Below are 24,187 nucleotides of genomic sequence, written 5' to 3'. Positions count from 1 at the left end.
TTCCATTTCAGTGATTAGACTACTGTACTCAAGATTTCTGGTAAATTCTTTCTAAAAATACAATTTATTGAATTACTGATATTCTCTTTCTGAAGAAACATCTCTAAACTTCCATTACTTTTTAATATCCTGGTAATGTATTTTTTTAAATGTTTGATTACTAATTTGGCTTTGCCTTGGGACAATTTCTAGTGGCTTCTCCCCACAGTGTGGACCATTTTCTCTTTGTTCCCTATATTGTGGGGTTTTTTAAATTAAAAGTAGAGATTTGAAATATTACAACATTGCAATTATGAAGCTAGAACCCATCCCCACCAAAATGTGCTACTATTTTTTTTTTTTTTTTTTTTTTTTTGCCAGTCCTGGGCCTTGGACTCAGGGCCTGATCCCTGTCCCTGGCTTCTTTTTGCTCAAGGCTAGCACTCTGCCACTTGAGCCACAGCGCCACTTCTGGCAGTTTTCTGCATATGTGGTGCTGGGGAATCGAACCCAGGGTTTCATGTATTAGAGGCAAGCACTCTCGCCACTAGGCCATATCCCCAGCCCGTGCTACTATTCTTGTTGAGCGTTGTCTTTCTTTATTCCCTTTCATCCATCAAAAGTGTAGATCTTATTTCAACATAGAGATCTTGGTTGGCATTATGTTAAGTGAAATAAGTCAAGAAGGAAAAATACTGCTTTCACCTGTTCTTATGAGTGGTTTAGAAATATCAGACTCAGAAACAGAAGGACGTTGTTCTTCTTGTTCCTCATTTGTTTACTGGTTGGTCTGAACTAATTCTTTATCACATGTTCATAACCAAAGTCTCTAAGTTTAAGGTTTGATTTTGATTGAATATAGATTTTTATTAAATAGTTTGGTACTTTGGACTTCAAAATCTCTTCGCTTCAGGTGGAGTGCTTTGTTTGTGAATTGCAGTGTACTTATTGGTCAGACAAAGAATTTACAGTTCTTCCAACTCCTGTTTTTGCAGATTCAAGATCAGCAAAAGATGAAAAATGAGGGTAATTTAAATCCTTTCCTGTATAGGTGTATATTCCTACACAGTCAGGCAGCCTCATAGAGTAACAGAAATCTAGAAAAGATTTCCATGGCCCCTGGTACATATTTAATTCGTCATAATTTCCTTTAATTTGTTTTGTTTTTATTTTCCTCTCTCCATTTATTGTTTTAGACAGTAGAGATGTTAAAGTTCTGAATAAAATTTTTACAATAAGCTTGATTTGAATCAAGTAATGGCAATTCTTACCTATGAATATTTTCAGGGAACTGTCAAAGAGATCGATTAAGTCCTGTGGTTTGGGGAAGGAACATTTCTGTGATCTTCTAGCTCATTCTCCCTCCCTTCACTGCCTGTTCTTCTACTGGTTTCTGGGCTGACCCAGAAGTGGAGAGGGAGTGGTACGAACAGATCATGTTATAATGCCAATCATTTCTCTTGCATCAACATTATTTGACGTGTTGGGTGAGTTAGTCCTTGATTTCAAGATTAATGATAATACTGGTTTGGACTTTTGTGTTTTGGCAAGTGTTTTGTTGAATTGGTGAAGACAGAAGCTTTTGGAAATCCTCGTTCCTTTTCATTACCGCCTCTGTCATGGTGGATAGTCTCTTTTGTATTGGAGGTGGATTGAGGTTTTTTGATTGTAACCAACAGACATCTATCATGGTTTAAGAAGGAAGAGAAGAAGGATTTGGAGAATTCTGGTGCTAAAATGATAGCAGAAGGACCAGGTTATAAGAAGTAGTAAACACTTATTGCTACAGGTGTAACCAGAGAAAGGCATGGGATAAAATCCTTGAAAGAGTTGGTTTGAAGAACTGTATATAGAGGTTGAATTTTCTTTGCCCTTTAAAAATATTGAAAGAAAGGAATTAAATATCATTTAAATAAATGAAAAAGGAAAGCTGGTGTAGACCTGGAAGTTTCTGAAGCACCCAAGCCAGCCCAGGGAGTCCATCAGTGCATGAGCTCAGGGTGTGTCAACGTCTCTTGGCAACAGGGGCAGACTGACATTTTTAACAGCATTCTGTATCCAGTCACATTACGTTATCAAACTGTGAGTTGTTTATTCTTCATGCAAAATTCAAAATCACAAAACAATAAAAATTTTCGCCAGAGAAAGAAGAAACCCAGACAAAATGATGTTTTAGACCTCACACCCAAACTGTAGGATTTCTGTCAGGCCTTGCCACTCATCACTATGTGGCAAAGAAAGGGACATGACGAAGAGTAGAGAAAATAAGTTTTTGATATGATCTCGACATGCCACAAGAATACAAGACTTCAGCTGTCTTCAGGGTACAGACATTTGACTTAGTTGAAATAAGGAATATATTCAAAGTTAAAAGGAATTAAGAAGTAGATAGATAGAAAAATAAATACAAGTACATATATAGACTTTGATGTGATATGTGCAAGTTTGCAACAATTCCATACTTAAGCAAACACAATCTCTAAATTTGACATTTTTCATAATTATCAAATTTTACTCTTGCTTTTTACCATTAATAATATGCAAGATTAAAGTGATATATACTTTGCTATTCCATCACCCTACACCTGCATCAAAAATAATTGTGTAACATCTAACACTTAGAATGAAGTCCTAGCTAACCTAAACTCTTCCTTCTTGGCAAACTTTGGTCTTACTTTTCAGTGACATTTTTCTTTGACTATATATATATAATATATCATGTACCATATATATACATATTGTGTCCATGCAAAGTTTTATATTTATGGTTTATTCTTTCTGGGAAGTTCACTCTCTTTACACAAGTCCTTCTTTGTTCTTTTCTTTTTTTTTTTTTTTTTTTTTTTTTTTGGCCAGTCCTGGGCCTTGGACTCAGGGCCTGAGCACTGTCCCTGGCTTCTTCCCACTCAAGGCTAGCACTCTGCCACTTGAGCCACAGCGACGCTTCTGGCCGTTTTTTTTCTGTATATGTGGTGCTGGGGAATCGAACCTAGGGCCTCGTGTATCCGAGGCAGGCACTCTTGCCACTAGGCTATATCCCCAGCCCTGTTCTTTTCTTAATCTTACAAATTTTAAATAGAGTTTACCAATGAATAAAACGGATTATTCATATTATTCATTTTACTTGGTACCCTGTAAAATTCCTTCACACAATGTATCTGTAATTTATTTGTTGGGTTTTCCTTTTACAACTTACAGATCACCAAAGAGAATGACTTGTTTCCCAAAATATTAATCACATGAATAGACAATGTAATATAGCCCGGGAAAAAAAACTGATTTTAGGAGGAATGTTCATTTACCCCTGAGATCATATACAAAAATAAATTCATAAGATGCTGATGAACCTGAAGGAGCTTGAAATATCAAGCAAAATATAATGACTTTTTTATTTACCATTTTCAGAAACATGATTACTGAGAAATAAAGATTATGTTGACAATATTATATTTTCCATTGAAATAAAATCTTATTTCCTTGCAAGAGTTATCATTTCAGTATATTGTATTTTTATAATGATATAATTATCTAGATGGACATTCTTTACTATAATTATTGTTAATACTAAAGCAAATTAGCAAGACAAAGGGGATAGACTCATCTCATTCCTAATTTTATTTCAGATCATAAATAGAAATCCTTCCAGTTCAGACTCACAGACCTGTACAACTATGACATCTTCTCTTTGTAATCTACTCCTGATTCTTTATTTACAGATATTCACAGATAGCTAGAAATTGTTAGCCCTGTAAGGAGATGCATGATTTGAAGTGAATGTCAACAAAGAAGGCATAAAGCATGATTCCTGAGGAAGAAGCAAACTTTAAAAATAAATAGCCAGGCACCAATGACTGAACAGGAGGATTTCAGAGTTTTGACTCCAGCCTGAGGTCTCCCTTGAAAATACACATTTGCTTTTGAATAAACTTGTACTGTTTGCAACTCACTCTATGTCTCTAGAATCAGTTACTTAATCTCCACTCCTGACCAGAATGAAACCAAATCCCAGCCCACTAGTAGCACAAAAAAATCTTTGGCTTATTCTAATATCTCGGTGCCAGTGACAACTAAATGGAGTACATACTTTTTAGGAAACTCTAAAGAAATCCTTGTGGAAATGGTAGTTTCATATTGCAATTTGTTCTGCCATTTCTAGGCTTCCACCAAATATCACTTTTACTGTCCTCAAGAAAACTCAAGTGACCATGGGTTCATAAGTAGAAGTTTTTGATATTTATCTTCCCCCAAATCCGCCATTATTTCCTTTTATATGCTATAAAGCTAGGGTATTTGCTTCCATTTGCGCCTTTGTTTTATGTAACAAATAGAAAGCTGTAAAAGATAAACCAACAGAGCAAAACACAAGCTGTGTGAAAACTGAAACGTGTTTAGCTCAAAGAAAGAAACTACAGTCCCCATCTCTGGTACCTATACAGAAAAAATAATTGCAAGTAGAACAATGCCAATCAAGCCATTTTTCTTTCCCTGGGTTCCAAAACTTACTCCTTAAAATAAAGACCCCAGTGTGATGAATGTTGTCCTTAAAACATTCATGTATGTAATTCTTATCTTTCACTACTAAAACAAAACAATCTTAATATAGCTTGAGAATAAAGGTGTGTACCCTCCCTACAGTGCAACAATGTGTGTTGGGAGTATTTCAACAAGTTTCAGATTCCAAAGGGTGTTCTTAGACTGAACTGTTAACTACCAGATGCACTGAGAGTCACAAAAAAGGAATTCCAGAATCAATTGACACATTTCACTGATAACAAATTCACCTTGTAATAAATCTGCCACTGAATTCATTTTTCATTCTGTTGCTTATAGCCACCTCCATTCTGGTCCAAGAAATGTAAAGGTGACAACTCTTGACTATACCTTTCTTAAATGCAAATTTGCAGTAAAGTACGCACCATTTAGAATTTAAAATGTGAATTAGACAAGAGCAAGAAGTCCTATGAATTTCATGCAATTATTGCATCTGGCACATTATACAACAGTAAAATCGGGTTTATTGAACTTGCTAAACTATTATGTATAAGTGGCTTAAAATTCAATGCTTAAATATTATTGAGTTTAGTGAATAGCCTTGTCAAGACATTTTTTTTCCTTCTACAACAAAACCAACTCAAGCTATTTTCACCTTTCAATTCCATAAACATCTCTACTATATCTGATACCTAGGACCTGAAATAGCCCAGAGCCTTTGCAATGAGAAAATCAGATCATCTAGCTAATATGTCCTAATAACATACTGACTGTTCATTATCTCTCCAAAAATACCATAATACAGAGATGTCAAATCTTTGCTTTAGGAAACGTGAAGTTGAGACAAAAAAATAAGGAGATTTGTCAAGTGGTAGTATAATGAACACACACACACACACACACACACACACACACACACTCACAGAGAGAAACACACACACAAAGGAGTCTAAGAGTCTAAGAGTTTTCCAGGTCAACTGTGGGTAAACTGGAGACTGCAGGTTGAGGGAAGTTACAGCAGGCTGCCTTTTTGTCCAATAACTCCTGGTTTGGACAATAACCACCTCCAAGTCAAGTTCAGAATGTAATGCCACTGGGATTTAGATTGGCACTTTAGTAATAAGAATATTGTGGTCTCCAGGCCATGTTCCACTGTGACCATAAATGTCTTTTAATTTCACTAGAATTAGGTTTCCCCGTTCTTTGCCCTATTATTTCTTTATTTTTCATTGTAGTGGAGAGTTTTGATGTTCTTATCAAAATCTTTCCCTACTTTTATGTGAGATTATTATTCTGGGAAAGATTATGAATCATGGAAACCTCCTATTTGAGACTAATGTCAGACATTACAAGCATAAAGTTCCAGTTAATATCATTTATTCTAAAGGGTCCATCAAACATGTTACCCAGTGCCAACAGCACTCTAACTGTCCAATTGTTGCCAAATCTGAGAATTTATACTATGTCTGGTTTGCTTTGTATGAAATAATTAAGTATTCCACTCTTTATTGGTTCACAAATAATTGAGCTGATCATGAAATACTTTAGTATCTGCTTTTCAACTGGCCAGAACTTGAGCTTCAGTCTTGAAGCTGTGCAAGTTAAAAACTACAAAAAGTGCAACATTCACACATGCTTACAGCTCTTAGTTTCTTTCTATTTGCTCTAAAACGACCAACATGGAGATTATTTAACATGCGCAAGGTAAGACCCATTTTATAAGCCACTAATGGAGAAGCTGCAGTAACTAATTAGCTCCAACCAGTAAAAGTCAAATTGTTATTAACAAAATCTGAAAGTTAAACAGAGGTTCATTACTCCCCCAGTCATTGGCTCCCCCTCCCTGGGGAGTGTTTAACTTGTAGCAATGGTTTGGCTTTGCTTGATTAAATCTCATTATGAGAAAGGAATAAGCACTTGAGCTCAAGTATGAAGGAACCTAGAGGTGTGCCAAGGCCGCCATTAAGCTGGGAAGTAAAGAAGATGGTCAGGGATTGGCACGTAGGCTCTCCCAACTCTTTGAAGAATGAGGGAAAATACCACTTCAAGACTCCTGGCACTCTTGATGTATTTCTGAACTCATCAAAAAGTTGACCACTTCATTCTGTATTCAAGAGAAAACATTTAATAGTTTTGTGTTGCTTTCACTCTTCTCAGAACCTTTCAAAGAGAAAAAAGATGGATGCATAGAGCTTAGTAAGGATGAGAACATGCATTCAGAAACAACCTCAAAGAAGTTAACTTAACACTTGCCATCACCTTTCAGCTCCCCCTCCCCCACTGGGGAGAAAGACTCTCCATTTGTCATACCAAGCAGTAAAAGGTAGAGTAGTAATAAAGTCGCTTCTACTTTCTCTTCAACTTCAACTAAGAGGAAGGAGATGGCACTTATAAAAAATTGTTGCATGCATATTAAATTTGTGCTTTATCTCTGGCAATTGACTGAAAAAGAACAAAAATTCTAAGGTACCGTCCATTTTATTTTATTTTATTCTTTTTAAATTTAGATATTTGATACTTTACATTAAGGGAAGTATATATGCTGCTTAAAAACAAAACTCACATCTCACATATTTTTGAGTTGGTATCAAGGGAATGGCATTTTAAGCCTGGGTTTATCTTCCAATACCTGGGGTAAGTCACATAAGACTGGCATGACCGTCTCCATCTGGAATTCTAACTATGAATATCCATAAATATGGCAAAAACAAAGGTAAGCAGGTGTCTTTGCTGTAGAACTTTCAGAAGTTTAAATTATATGTTAAATTAAGACTTCACATACAATTATCATAGCGATTATTCAAAATGAACAGAACATGTAGGTAGTTCTCCCAGCATTTTTTAAAACCAGAAGCCTATTCTTTATAGCACATGTTTAATGAAATTTGATGAGAAAAATTGAGGAAAATATTTTATTTATTTATGGTTCCTGAGTCTTTGCACTACTGGTACTTTGCAATAGGTAATTACGTGTAATGGGTAATGTTCTGTAAAACTATTGAATATGAAGAAGCAACCTCTTTAGGAATAACTACAACCTGCCAGGACTCTACTGTATTCACCCATTTAAGATTAGGAAATTGTCTTTAGACCTTTTCATTTGTTTCTCAGGGGCAAAAATATCTGCTGGTAGAGAACTATTAGACACTCTCATCTTTCAGTGATTTTCTAGGTGACATGCTTTCTGGTTCATTTCATTTAGAAAAATAGAAGCTCAACAGACAGTTAGGAGATAATGTAGGGCAGTCATTAACATGGTAAGTCTGAAGTTCAAGCACAAAGTTGACCTGAGCTAAGTAACACAAAATTTGGAGACTAGTTTCTATTTATGCAAAATGGCAGCAATAAAAATGCTAGTACCTACCTCATGTATTTGCACTGGGGCTTAACTAAATGAATGTTGGGAAAGGATTGTGATGTCTAGTGCCTGGCAACCATCTTCATTATCTCTCATCATTCTCTCTGGAACTCAGTGTCTATTAACTTTCATTTATTTAAATACCAATTCTTCTTGATGGTCCCTTGCAATCTTGGAAGTAGATAGATCATTTTCATTTTCCTATTAATGCTCTTTAAAAAAAGTCCTTACTATACCCTCATGAATTTGTTCATCAAAAGACTATGGTTTGGAACTTTCTGTGAGGTCCTGCAATGTGAGCAGCCTTAGGATTGTTTTGAAGAAATGAAAAATATCTCTAAGTAAATTTGTTATTCTAAGATATTTCCAAACATTCTATATAAAAAATAAGTAAAATATAAGCTTTTCCATGAATCTAGCTGGTCCCTTGGAATATATATATATATACATATATATATATATATACACACATATATAAACATTGGGTCATATATACATATATATTTATGGATATCAACAGAACATGTGTGTTGTGTATAATATATAACATATAGATCATATATATGAGAGAATGTGTGTGTATTTTGTGTATATGTGTATATGAGAAAGAGAACACATATTCTCCTGGCCCTTACTATGTAGCAGGAAACCTATTTTCTTCTAGTAACAAGAATTTACTCTTTCCAGTTAATTGCTTTCCTATTTACTAGATTACATGCACTTGTTCTAATGAGACATTGTAAGCACCATCTTTGTATCCATTAGCATAAAATTCATTCAGGTGTATTCTGTGGAATTCCAAATCTTTACAGCTGACCATAACTTGCTACTTCATGGCATACCTGTGCAAGTTCCCAGCATTGGGCCTTCTAGGGCACTGGGGTGTAGAGAATCAAGTTGTTCTAAGGTAAAGACATACTTGCAGTTCACTGTCCTTGTTCCCAGTTCAACAGTAAAATGACTCCTGTTATAACTGACAAAATTATCTACTGATCTCATGATTTTATCCACAAGCATCTCCAGACAAGTCTTGTCACTTAGTATTGTTCACACACATTTATATTCTGCTATGCTGCCCTGTTTCTCTTTTTCTGAAAACATGCATGCTGATGTTTACACCATACCTGGCACAATAGTAGTGATAGTAGTAGGATAGCTCTTTAACTTGCAGTTGTTTTGATACTTAATATTCAAGTCCTGAGTAACTGCTGTGTATATTACTACATTTAATCATTTCATTAATCTTGGAGGACATCATTAACAATATTTTACATGTAACAAAGGGATATAAATGTACAGCATCAATCAAACATGCTAATTAACACAACTCAGAATTCAGGCCCTAGGTGCTGATCCTGAGCTTCTTTTGCTAAAGGCTAACACTCTATTGCTTCAGCCAGAGCCACTTCCATTCATCAGAGGGAAGCAGTTCATGGGCGTTCCTGTCTGGACTGGCATCAAACCAGTATCCTCAGATCTCAGCATCCTCAGCAGCTAGAACTACAGACCTGAGCTATAGCACCCAGCCTAGCAATCAAACTTTAAACAATGCCTGGATCCTAAAAAAAAAAAAAGTTAACCATGTGGACAGGCCGAAGAGTAGGAGTAGAGCCCCTTTTAAGCTTTTTTCAATCTTATTTTTCATTCAAATCTATCATACTTCAGCAATAGCATAGTTGAATTTCTTCACCTGTGTCACAAGAAAAATAAACTCCTTACATCCATACATATCAGGGTATCTGTCAAGAAGTAAAAGCTCAAAAGTACCATAATGACCCCTAAATCAAGACACTTTAAATTTTATTTCATGAAAATATGGAAGAAAGTTCTCTTGATTTTTATCTCAATTTAGCTTGTCAACAACACACAGAACTAATGTTACATCCTATTTTTTTTCTTTGTAGAAATTTTGGGAAGCCACATTTCTTTCTTTCTTTCTTTTCTTTTCTTTTCTTTTTTTTTTTTTGCCAGTCCTGGGGCTTGGACTCAGGGCCTGAGCACTGTCCCTGGCTAGCACTCTGCCAACTTGAGTCACAGCAGCACTCCCGGCTTTTTCTATACATGTGGTGCTGAGGAATCGAACCAAGGGCTTCATGTATATGAGGCAAGCACTCTTGCCACTAGGCCATATTCCCAGCCTCAATTTGTAGAAATTTTGGAAGGCAAATTTTAAATGGACTGTCTCCAGAATGCAAGCAATAAAGCCATTGGCTTCGGATTTGTCTCCTGTAAGGTTACTTTAGATCAATTATTGACTGTCAGGGCTTTGTATCCCACAGATGCCTCCACATCTGTATCACTTTGTGATCTGACCAATCCATTACACTGAGCCCTTGGTGTGCCCCGTGTCTGATGAATGGCTCACTCCCTATTTCTACAGCTGATATTCATAACTGATTTTGCTCTATAGGCATGTAGCTTGACTTTCCATGTTTCAGGGACAATTTGCATACAGCTAAAGAAATGTTCCCCCAGCTATCACTGATCAGCTGGAGAAGAGATAAATCAAATAACTACAGCTATCCTAGAGGAAAAACAGGTGTAAATCAGTTAAAATGTTTGTCTGGAAGCTGACAGTTTATCATCTAAGTGATGATCCCTTTACTATTTTACATTACACTGAGATGTATAAAACAATTCTAGATGACACAATGGAAACAGTGTGTTTCCACATTGGAATATTTAACCTCTCAGAGACTATGAGCCAGATATATCTTGCATTTGAGATTAGTACTTTTTAAATTCCCAAAGTTTTGGTCTAAGGGATTTATAAAACTACAATTTTATTCAACTTGTAAGATAGAGATTGTCCTATTTAAAAACAAAAAGAGCAATGACTAACTTTCCCTTAATACTAATAGCTCATTATAAGGACTTCTCTTTCTGGTAATATTTCACTGCCATAATATCACCTGCCGTGAATATGTTTTAAGATTTTATGAAAAATTTCCTCATAAATTCATTATGGTTTAGAAACCACAGACAAGCTAAGTAAGTGTTTATATTTTGTTTATTTTTAATTCATCGTTTTATCTGAACTTCCATTCAAGAAACTAAAAATAATCACTCCGATTAATTAAAATAAACCCTGCCAAAACACATGAACTGTGAATCCTATTTTAATATCAGATTAATCCTGATGTCAAGAAATTGCTCTGCCTCTCTCCATTTTCCATAGAGTGTTTCTTTTAAATAGTTGAGTAGATCGAGTTCACACCATCTTGTGATACTTTTTTTTTTTTTTTTTTTTGGCCAGTCCTGGGCCTTGGACTCAGGGCCTAAGCACTCACTGTCCCTGGCTTCTTCCTGATCAAGGCTAGCACTCTGCCACCTGAGCCACAGCGCCCCTTCTGGCCGCTTTCCATATATGTGGTGCTGGGGAATCGAGACCAGAGCTTCATGTGTAGGAGGCAAGCACTCTTGCCACTAGGCCATATTCCCAGCTCTTGTGATAGTTTTTAAGTCAGTGTCATTTCTTTGTACTCACCTCATGCTGTTCTGGCAATGCATGATTTTGTTGACCAGTACTAATTACCTTTGAATCTTTGGTTTCTTCATCCCTGATCAAAACTCCCAGGGTTTTTTGCAGTCCTGATCCCTTTTTCTCTGGTAGGCCAATAAGAATCAGTCTACCAATGTAACAATCAAAATGCTCCTATTAAAATCCCACAGATAAATCTGTATAGCACAGTAATGAGTAACTAACCTCTGTTATTTCTCGCAGTCTTCATCTCTGTCTCCCTCTTCCCTCTTCTTTCTCCACCAGGCTACTGTGCGTTAAGCTGCTCCATTACGCCATGACCTTCCACTATGATTGGCTAAAATCTTCATGAGCCAAATTAATTTTTCCCCTTTAAATTACCTCTCACAGCAGCCAAACATTGGCCAAAATGTATATGCCTAAGCATATAAAGTTTGGGATTGGGGAGACAATTCAAGATGACACCAATAAGGTCTCAATTACTGAATCAAGAAGAGTAGTCTCAGCTGGGCATGGTGATCATGTCTGTGTTCCGAGAAGCAGAGATCTAGAAGATCATGATTGGAGGCCAGCCTATGAAAAAATTTCATGAAAACTTGTTTTGATGAATATAAAGTTGGGCACAGTGGTACTCAAAATGTGGGAAACTTAAATAGGAAGATCAAGGTGCCAATCTATCCATCTACCTATCATTTCTATCATCTACCACCCCTCACCGAATCCTGGAAACCACTGACATATTTGTCTTCATAGAATTTGTTTTAAACATGGCCACTCCCCATCGAACTGGCAGTGGGAGAAGCAAAGAAAGGATAAACAAATTTTTTTAATTTTCTTAAGCAGAACTAGCAAAATTCTCCATAGCACCCAACTCAAACTTGGTTTAAGGCCTCCTTTTAAAAATTCCAAATGTTTAATTTAAATTTTGCTATGACAGCTATGGTTTCACCAAATGCAGATGCCTTCCCAGTTTCTGTTGCAAAAGGGAGAGGTTCACACTTGTTTTACTAGTAAGGTTGAGATTTTTCTATTATAGGATTAACCCTATGTTTCTAATCACTTTTACTCATTGGATATATGCAATCTGTGCAGGATTTGAGGCATTTTTAAATTGCAGAAAGAGGCATTATGGTTCTTATTGCAAGTTAAGCCAGCATTAAATAAAATCAGCTTAAAAATTCAAAATGTCTAGCAGACCAATTCTGACCACAAAATACTTCCTGGCATTGCCTTACTTATTACAACTCTTATAAAAGTGTGTGTGTGTGTGTGTGTGTGTGTGTGTGTGTGAGAGAGAGAGAGAGAGAGAGAGAGAGAGAGAGAGAGAGAGAGAGAGGGAGAGAGAGAGAGAGCCTACTTGTGAATAGATTACAACATTTCCAAGGATTAAATTTATGGTAAAGGTTAACGGCATTGAAATGGGGCCTGCATGGTGGAGGATGCTGGAGACAAAGTAAATGAAATACAAATTCTGTTATGTTTGACAGAGTATCTCCCATATCCCCTACTCTTCCTTTTACTAAGGATTGTTAGAGATAACTACTGCTTTCCACACCAATAAAAGTCAATCATATGGAGCTTGAAATTCTTCATGACTACCACACTTCCATGGTAGAAGACAAAGAATTAAACATGGGTGATGTAGCAGAATAGTAATAGTATACTTTCTTACTATGCTCAAAACCCTGCCTAGGTCCAATATCCAGCAAAGCCAGAAAGCTAGGGGGAGGGAGGAGGAGGGAAAGGGGAGAAGGAGGGGAGGAGGAGGAAAGGAGGAGGGAGACAATGAGGGAAGGAAAGAGGGACAAGAGAAGGAGAAAAGAAGAAAGGGAAAGAGGGAAGGAGGGAGGGAGGGAGGGAGGGAGGAAGAGAGGAAGGAAGGAAGGAAGGAAGGAAGGGGAAGGGAAGGGAAGGAGGGAGGAAGAAAGGGAAGGAGGGAGGAAAATAAGGAAGTTAGTTTCCAGAAATTGATAGACCTAGAAATATATTTACATGTTCTGATAGCTTGAATGTAAAGGCACTAGAAAAAAAATCAATCATTGGTTTTAAAATTCTGGGCCTTTTCCTAAATGTTGCGTGGAACCTTCCCAAGTGCCATGAGAGTTGGAGGTAGGACTTTACATGTAGAAACTTCCAGGAGTCTTTAGTGGAGTCAGCATTTATGGACTTTCTACCTCTAGCAATCGCTTAGGTCTTATGCTTATGTCTTCACTACGCAACTAGCCATCCTAACCACACACAGCTTTTTAAGATAAGGTGTTCATTCACATAGCTGATCACAGTGGCTATAGCTGCGACTCTCACCTCCAATTAGTTATGCTTGTTCTCATGTTCATATGGAATTCTCAACTTTCTAACTAATCAGGAGACATCTGATTGATTAAAAGTTCAAATGAGTTGTCAGGAAGAAACTTTGCTCTAAATTATCTTAAGTGTATCCAACCAATGGAGCATCACAAACCTCTCTTTCTCAGTGGCCTGTGTTAACAAGCTCACACTTACCATGTCCATGTCTCCCTGTACAGACCAACTTGGATCTAATCAGGGAGTATTGATCTTGCCTACAGATTTGTTTGTTAAACTGACATCTACCCCACTCAGAAATCAAAAAGGATACCCACCATTTTTCTACATCATCTTAATTGAATGTTAAATTCAAGGAATGCCATTTTCAGCAGTGGTTAAAAGTCCCAAAATAACAGTTGTAAAAATTCCTTGTCTTTTAGTCCTTCTTGCTTCCTAGATGCCATCTACAACTGAGTCCTTTCTTTTCTTGCTTAATTAAAAAAAAAAAAACGCTTCAAGTTAACAGAGCTCTTAGTTTATTTTAGAGCAAAAAGAATATTCTAGCATCATGAAAAGAAAGCTTATATTGGCATATGCAGGATCATGTAGAGATCTCGATCAGTTGAAAACATCTGCCTAAGAACAGCTGAAAGGGCTGAAGAAATATCGTAATTTCTGTCACTTAGATTTCTGTAATTTAAATCAGTAATCATGTAATTAGATCTCTTTGGATTAATAGAAATGGGATGAACAGAGAGGAAAGATCTTTCATTTCTTATGTGTTTACTTGTTAAGTCTCTAGAGCAAGTGCTGATTTTTTCGTTCAATCCTCAGAAGTGAAGGACCTATTTATTATTTATTTATCCACCTGTAAAAGTTGTTTATAAATGCATTTTAAGTTAAAATCTCTTTCACATATATACATATAGGTATACATATTTATTTTACTTTATTTGTATTTATCTAGTTTTATATGTAAATGTCTGATTTTAAATGTATATATCTGAATATATATACACATATATACATATGTATATATAATCAGGTAGATAGATAGATATTTCCATATCTATGAAAGCCAATCATATAGAGCATAACATAATTACAATCATAATCATAGCTCAATCCTAGAGTTGATTAGTCAATAGCCAAAGATAGAGATCAATACTACAGAAAGTATATATAAATATGCGCATCTATAAACACATGAAATCACTTGAATATGGTATTGGACAACACAAACACTTCTAAGAAAAGTTTTAAGTAATTTTTTGAAAAGTGAGATTGTAATAAAGATAAAAAGTTTAAAAAGTTTAGGATATAAAAATTGAGATAGATAAAATCATAAACATATCAACTATAGTCATATCAATATAATCACATCAAATATATGGTTTCCTATTCATCAGAGCAATACCACCCAACTATGCACTTGTACAAAATATCTTTTTCACCTTTTTGTCCTGAATTGTATCATTTTCAAACCAAGAATATTTTGAGGATCATAATTAAATAAATAGGACTTTCAAATTGCAGTAATATTTATCTTATTTCATTCTGTAGATTTTCTTCTCACTAGTTTGTTTTGAATTTTCCTCTCAATTTTTTATTTAAATATTTATTTTCAATACCTTAGAGCAAAAAATATTGACTTAAGCTACTCTTTATGAAGAAAATTCTGAAGTAGCTTATCATTTGTAAGAATTTTAATAGGCTAAGACATAAGCTATAGTTTTGAAAGAATCACTAATGTCACCAATGTTGTTTAAATAGCCGATAAGAAAAGAGTTTACCAAAATCCTAGACATAGCAACTTCCAGGAAATGAGTCACTTCATGAGTCATTTCGCTGACCATTGATGGGAAAGTGCATTGTTCTCATTACCCAATGCTGCCTTCATGAATCACTGACGGCCCCCAAACACTGCCCTGCCACTCAGGGCCAGTTCTTGGAAAACCTCTCTCCTGGGCCATTTCTGGAAGTGCTCATTGACCCTGGCGAGACCATCTGCCCAATCTCACAACCTAACAGCAGCCTCATTTTGCATGACCCAGAGCCTCCACTATCCCGGTGCTACATAAGGGAGGCTAGTTTTTTACCTAAACCTTTATTGATTGAACTGATAAACTGTTATAAGAGCATTGAGTACTTTTCTCTCCTCCTCCTGTCTATACTCTTCTTTTGACCTTCAGATCCATGGCTATTTGCCATTTGACAGCTACCATCTACCACTGCCCATTTCTTCTTTGGGCATTGTGAGATAAGGACTCCAGACCCTCTCTTGGTGGTGCCTCGAGTGAGAAACTTTTTCTATGATGGATCCCAGGGACCTCCTCTGTCTGATGTCATTTGGGACTGACCATTCTCTCCTCTGAGGATTTTCTCTCCTGCCTAGATCTAGTATTCGGGGATGCCTTACCTAGTGCAGGTTCTTGGCTCTCTCTTTCTCCTCACTGCCTTCTAACCTGGGGTCCCAGCAGTTTTTTGTTGTTGTTGTTGTTGTTTTTTTTACCAGCTTACAGACCTTAGTTTAACCCCATGTTCACCTTTGCATTCAGATTTGGCCTCAAGGCCAACTGGATCAGCATAATCATTGACTTGAGTATTTTTGACCCCACAAAGCAAATGGTCACAGGTTCCCTGTGCCCAAGCTTCTTTCCTTCCTTGCTCCTGTCATCATATTCTTCCTCTCTGTGGTTCAGATTCTCTTAGGTGAAACTGCCCTCTCTAAACTCCCTCTTTGACCTTCCTCTGGCACCCCTCAGTTCTATGTGGAGAACACATGGTCAGAAAGGGGATGTAAGCCTCCAACTCAACCAGCTCCTCTCAAAATGTAAGGCAAACCTCTTTGTCTTCTAAATGTAGTCATATCCACAAGTTAACGTCCCTGTTTGTACCCTAAAAGCTAGAGAAGGATCCCCAAATGCCACAACAAGACCTCCTTGATGTAGCCTTCAAAGTCTTGAATAATCAAGATGAAGTGGGGATAAAAGAAAAAGAGAGCTAAAGTCAGATGCCACCCCTTGGTCACTGCCCAGTAGCCCCCAAATAGACCTGCTTATGCCAGGACACTCCCAAAATGGGCCTCTGGCTCATCTATGCTCCTGGTGGCTGCTTCTGTTGTGGCAAAGATAGACCCTGGGCAAGAGCTTGCGCAAATCTATGGCCCTCCTCTATGCTATGCCACTTTGTGGTGCATGGGGACACTGGCAAATGGACTGTCCTCAGAAGCGAGGAAGCTGCTCTTTCTCCCTAGCACAACTGACAGCTGGACATCTGACAAAGCAAGATCAGGAACCCAGAACTTTCTTTTCTCATGGGCAGCCTGAGAACCACCAAGGACCCTTGCCCTCTGCTTGTCTCCTGCACCCCACGCTGACTTCCTATCTGCAAGAAGTACCCAGAAAGACACAGCACCTTTTAACCTTTTATTCTTCTCAGGGTCTCAAATGATGGCAATCTGCGTTGTTCTCATAGCCCAATACGGCCTTCTGGCCCACTTCTCCCCCCCCCCACCCACCCACACCCACACTGACCAACCTCCCCCTGGGACCTTTCTAGAAGTGTACATTGCTCCTAGCAAAATTGTCTCCAGACAATGCCTGATTTCACAACCTATCAGATTCCTCATTTGTACTATACTCGGAGACCAGACCTTCCTCCCTCCACACCTCTTCTATGGCTGACTCTTTTGGGTGCTACTTGGAGCTCCTCTTCAGCAATGATTAAAGTCTGATCTGATCTGTTGAGTTCTCTGTGTCCTTCCCCTCCTTTCATCGGCCTGATCTTTCCTAACAACTACTGTGATATGCATCCTGTCATTCCATGATGAAAACATGAAAATTCAACAATCCAGCACTTTGCATACTACCTTGCAGAGAAAGAAAATGAAAATATACTAGCATCTTTGGAGTTTCTACCTTCCAAATTACAATGTTAGAAAGAAATACTAAAGTTTTTTTGAGTGAAGTAGTAAAATTATCACTGGGGAAAAATGATACCAGAAACTTATTAAGATCTATATTGGATACTGAACTTTATATTATCAAGTTAAAAAATGTAAGAGTAATTTATTTTGATAGCTATTACTTGGAAAGAAATCCCATTCATTTCACTTTTTGCAAAGTAGTTCCTACATCATCATCTCTCAACACCAGAGGGTGAAACCCTGGACTCATTGGCCTGGTAATAAAACACTCAGGAGCTGGGGCTCTTCTGACATTTGTGCCACAGAGACCTAGATTTAAATGTTTTACTGTAGAAAACAGCAACACAAAGAAAACCCCACTCTACTTTCAATCCAGTGGCTCAAAAATTAGTATTTTTAATGGAAATTCAAATCTGCCTCAGATTTTAAATTAGAAAATGCTTTTTAAAAAGTAATTGTATGTCTTAGTTAATAACTGTTTTTAAAATAGTACTTCACCCAGGTACATGTAAAGTTGCCATTTTCATGTTGCTTTACTTGTTAGTAAAGAAACATACTTATTGTCTTATTTACATTATTATATACTTTTCAGAGTGTAAAAATAAATAGAAATATATTTTCACTTACAAAATACTTACTAATAACACCATATTAACTAAAGTTTAGCTTAGAAGACTTCAACCATGAAAAAGAATATAATATGCACCCTTTCTGAGCCTAAAGATAAAAACAAAATCACCAATTGCAGCAGACCTGTAGCCACATTTAAACAACCCACTTACGTTGATTGGGAGTCTTTTGAGTATTATATTGATTTTGAATAACATGAACACCAAACCCATTCACTACATTCTCACAGTGAACACTACAAATCACATTAATAATTAAGTACAACAGCAGCTAATGCCTTGAAACAGGATGGCTAATTTACATTTTTCATCTCTAGCAAGGGTTCTCCAATAACATTCTGCCAATTCTACCAGGGATTATGTTTTCTTTAGTGCTGGTAAAGTGTAGAAAGGCATTTATAGCACAAACACAAATATTAATAAAGTTGTAAAAGAGCATATCATTGAACCATATCAATTATTTATCTAATTATAAAGTCATTAATCATTTAAAATTATTCACTAAGAAACTCTGGAGTCTGTGGGGGTAATAACAAGCAAAATGTTGTCTAAAATCATCAATCCAACAAACTCCATCAGACAATACTGTTTCAACATTAATTATCTGTACAGTCTAAAGGATGATCAAAGAAATGTGGAGGTGGCAAATATTCAATGCACAAAAATCTATATTCTTCAGTTTAATAATTTAACATCGTAGAAGATTTTTCATTCACAATATGCCTTTAAAGTTGCCATAAAAATCTATTTTGTCATTAAACTTTTCATTTATTCTAGTAACTAGACAGAATAATTTTCCCTGAGATACCTTTCTCTTGATCCCTGAAAACCATGAATATGTTACCTTAACTAGCCAAAAGTACAAAGCAAATGTAATTACTGAAGTATCTGGTTAGGCATAATATAACGGGTAAGATTTCTGTAAGAAGGAGAGAGAAGGGTCAACAAAGAAGAGGTGGAAACTAAAGCAGAGGTCAGTATGTGAAGGCATTGACTTGGGAAGGCCATGAGATTGGTTTGAAACATGGAAGGTGGAATGATAAGAAAATCTCTAAAAGCTAGAAAGGCAATATATAAGGATCTAGTTTTAATTGGAACGAGAGAAGGGAGGCATAATATCACATTGGAGAGACAAAGGATAAAAGACAAACCAGTGCAACAGCAATACTTACAAAACTGTATGCTGTAACCAAAAGTACAACTCATGGGAGGAGGGAAATGGGGAGGAGGGAAGGCTAGGCGGGGGGGGGGGGGTGAGGAATGAGGAAGGAGGTAACAAGTTGGATAAGAAATGTACGCACTGCCTTATGTATGAAACTGTAACCCCTCTGCACAACACTTTGACAATAAGATAGATAGGTAGATAGATAGATAAAGCTAGAAAGGCAAGAGACTCTTACCTGTACCCTACGCAACAAATGCAGCCTTGATGAACCAGTTCACACCTCTGTCTTCCAGAACACAAGGGTTTTAATCTTTGCTTTAAGCCACTCAATTAAAGGTAGTCTTTACAGTAATCTTAAGAAACAAATTCATTCACCATTATCTCCACAAAATTAAATCACCACCATCATAACATTTCACATGTCTATCCCCAGGCTCATTAAATGGCATACTAGTTACAGTATTTCCTGTTTACATTTGAACTAAAGGCATTTGTTTCAAGAGACTAACTAATAGAAAGTATGAAAATATGGCATGAAAATATGATGATCGAATCTCAATATATCAGAGACAAATAGGGCTTTCAGTTATCACCTTAAATCACAGAAATATGAAATAAAGCACAAAACAAAATGAATGCCATGAAAGAGTTCCACTGATAGAAATGATGAGTAATTCTTATGACATATTACGGTTTATGAGATACCTAAAATTACAATAGTATATAAGTTAACACATCTGAATAACAATGCTGCCTGGGAAGTGTGGCTAGAGTAGACAGTGGAGCCACAATTGCCCAGACTGTCAGACTACCACGTGTTGGCAGTGATAATGGATGTGGAAACAATCAATTGAAGTATAATCTTTAGTCATTTGACAATGTATATTCTTTGTAAAGTCTCTTGTATTTCATCCTGGCTTGTTCCCAAACGTACGTTGAGTTGCTGAGCAACAATGTGCATTGGTCTAGATGTGGAAGTTAGTCTTTTATGGCTATCATTTCCTCTTATAATGTCCATGCTTTCAGACCAAAAATACTTTAAGGATTATGTCTCGATGTCTAGTACTCATTCCTGGTGCTTTCAAGTAGAAATTAAGAAAGGCACTCATGTTTCAATGGCTGAGGATTTAGCCCCAGCTTCTCCTGAGCCCAAACAACACAGCTGAAATGGGCTTGTTATGGCAGTTGCTTATTGAGGGCACTTAGAGCAATGAAAAGGACTGAGTCATTCCTTCTTATAATATCAGCATAATCTTCTGTCCTGATTCCTCCAGAATTCATTTTTTATAGAAATAAACATGACTCTGGTCTGTTTCTACTGGACTATGGGAAATTCAAATCCTTCCTAATATTTCTGAGGATCACTGAAAGTGTGGTGAACTTGGCTTCCTCACTCAATTTTCACTCCTCAGCCCTATAAATGGTCTTTCCCATTCCAGACACATTACTTAATATACAATTAACAACACCATTTTTTTGTAACACTTACTTCTGATGATTTGAGTATAGCTAAACAATTTGAAAACACGCCAAAGAAGAGAGAACCATTTACACAAATTCAGATTGAGCATAACTATATTGGATTTCTTAGGTTATCCACACAGAGATTTCCCCTGGCCAACCTTTGATTCCATCAGGTTAGGCACCAATGGCTTCCTCCTCTCAAGGACGATGCTTCTCAATCCACAATTTGTACCTTTATTAATATTCCAGGAACAACCCTAATTCCTATCACTCTGCTACACAGAGTGACTCCCCTTCCATTCTCCTTATCTATTTTATTTAAACACACACACACACACACACACACACACACACACACACACACACACACACAACAAGATCATCTCAAAAATTTCCATTCAGCTATTTTCCAAACAAAAGAGTAGTGCCCTTATAAATATCAATGGAGGCCACAGGTGCAAGCTGCAGGCATCTTCTAACGTTGCAACTTAGTTTTCCTGGTGCACAGAAATTAATTTCTGTGGCTCAGCAGTCATTCTATGGTCAAGTAGCCTGTAGCTTTAGTTTATTTCTTTCAATGATCATCTAGAATTCATATATATGTATTTTTAAAGGCTAGAGTTGCATTAAGCATCTGTTCCCACCTTGGATCTTTAAAGATTTGATAGGAACTCATACAGCTTCTGACAGACAGACCAAAACTAAATCCCAAAATTGAGCAAATATCTTTCCTCCCTGGAGAAAAGTTGCCAGACACAAGAAAACATTCCATTGTTCAAGAGAAAGCAATCAACAAATGCTACTCTCTTGCAAGCAAGTACATTGTATTCATGCATGGAAATATCACAATGAAATTCCTTTGTACATTAATGTATGCTAATAAAAACCTACAGAAATGCCCTTCGTATAATTCAAATAGACTTTTCATTCTCTCCCTCCACATGTATGTATATATAGATATATAGGAGTACAAATCTGTATATTTTAGATGAGCCATTTTATGATTTGATGTTTAAAGTGATTTCTTCACCCTGAAATTATTTTTATATTTCAACTCAATCAGAAACTGCTTATTTTCTTTGTCTGAAAATAATAAATTAAAAGAGAAAGTTCCAGGCCAGGTGCAATGACTCATACCAATAATCTCAGGTTCTTGGGAAGATGACAGCTAAAGCCAGCCTGGGAAAACAATTGACAAGACCTTGCATTAATTAGTAATTTTGACATGGTGGTATGTGACTGTAACTCCATTGGCTTGGAAAGAATAATCAAGAGGATCATTTTAACCAAGTTAAAAAATGAGACCTTATATGAACAATAAAAGTCAAAGAGGGCTGGAAGCATGTCATAGCTCTTCCTTAGATAACCTGTGATTCTAAGTTCAAATACCAGTACTTCCAAACCCAAGCCAAACAACATCAACAACCCCTAAATTTTCAAAAGTTAAAGAAACTATACTCAAAAGTATTCTATCAAAGAAAGAGCGGAAAGAAGGTACTGTAGCTCAAGCCTGTAATCCTAACTATGTGGGCACCAGAGATCAAGACCATAGTTGAATGCCAACCTGCTCATAAAAGTTCACTACAGAACAATTTAATGTCTGAGCCAGGTGGCTCATGCCTTGCATCCCACTTAGTTTGGGGTGCACAATGGCTGAGCCCATTGGTATGCACCTCTCATCCCCCATATCATGGGGGATGTAAAAGTAGGATAGCAGTCCCACTGGCCTGGACATCAAGTGATACTCTACAACAAAATAACTAATGCAAAATCAAGAGGCTAGAGACATAATTCACATGGTAGAGCATCATCCTACCTGCGTACATGCATACATACACACACATTCATACATATATTCACACACACGGACACACACAACATGCAGACACACACATATATATGCATGATGTGCATGATATATATATGTAATATTATATATTATATATAATATTATATTATATATGTATCATACAGAACATGACTAAACTTCCTCAAGGTGGGGCCCAGCCATGGAAGCTTAATAGGATCAATCCTCTGTGACTCCAGTATATGACCATGTTGAGAAATCTACTTTAAATAAATTTTGGGGAATGCAGAAAATAGCAGAAGGCAGAGGAAACAGAGGACTAAGAGGAGGAAGAAGAAGGGGAGATGGAGAAGAGGAGGGAGAAGAAAGAACAGGGAATGGGCAGAGAGAAAGGCAGAATGAATTAATTTGGAATTCATCCTTAACAGATCCAACTCTTCTTATCCTTGTGTCAAAATCTTCAATTATCTTAGGCCCTGAAGGAGCTGCTAAGTGATCGTCTCATTGAGCTCTTCTCTGAGAGAATTCCAGTAGCAAAGGAAAAAGAGGTGAATATTTGTCAATCTCCCATTCTAGTAAAATAGAATTAGCTTATAATTTTACTTTTAAAGAGTTAGTTGCAATTTAACTTTACTGGAGAGATCTTAGTTACAATTCTACTTATCATTATGGAATTCGGTTAACCCTTTAGCAAAGTTTTATCAATTTAATTTGACACATATTTTATCTTTTAAAGAAAAGGAAACATAAAATAATCATAAGAACCTCATAGCAGTAATTGCCTAAAATACATAATCCAATTCTCCAGAATTGAAGATGAGAGTCATGTGGGATCCATAAGAAAGGTTGATTTGGGATTTGGGTGAGGAACCATTCAACCGTAGCCCGCAGATAAAGAGATACAGAGGAAAATCAAAAGCTAACTGGTAGGAGAGAAGTATGCAAATAGGGCTGTGAGCTGGAGATGGCCTTATTAATTTTCCAGGGAACCTTGTATACAATATCATGAACAAGACCAATCACATTACACATTCTTTAGAAATCCACTGAGGAATAGAAAAAACATGAGGGAAACAAAACCAAATTCAAATCTAGTGCTGTCAAATTCAGACGGGGGGGGGGAGGGCACATGTGTGTGCCTGTGTGCGCACGCGCGTGCTTGCACACGCACACACATCTACATTTAGTCCTGCACAAGCATTAAAGCTTGGTGTTGTCTGGAGCATATGCAATATGGATCACTAGAAATTTGTTTACAGTTTTCTATTTCTAACGCAACATCTTTCTGCAAAGAACAGACCTCCTGCATTATTTATATTTGGAAGGCTTGTATAATAAGGTGCAGATACATTTCCATTACATTGCATGCATTTCTATAAAGGTACTCAATAGCAAAACTGATATGGAGACTAATGAATCTTGTGCTAGGAAGGTGTGCTACTACGGTGACTTAAGTTGGGTGGCAGCATACCAATTTTACAGATCCCTGCACTACTTTTATTGCCCACTTATTTCCTAACACTCATTTTAAAGAATAAGTATCCATGCCCTTTCGTAAGATTTCCCATCTTCTGAATGATTCAAAGGATTATTCAGAAA

Source organism: Perognathus longimembris, chromosome 8, assembly GCF_023159225.1.
Source record: "Perognathus longimembris pacificus isolate PPM17 chromosome 8, ASM2315922v1, whole genome shotgun sequence".
NCBI classification, from domain to species: Eukaryota; Metazoa; Chordata; class Mammalia; order Rodentia; family Heteromyidae; genus Perognathus; species Perognathus longimembris.
Note: the sequence above shows the minus strand (reverse complement) of the source record.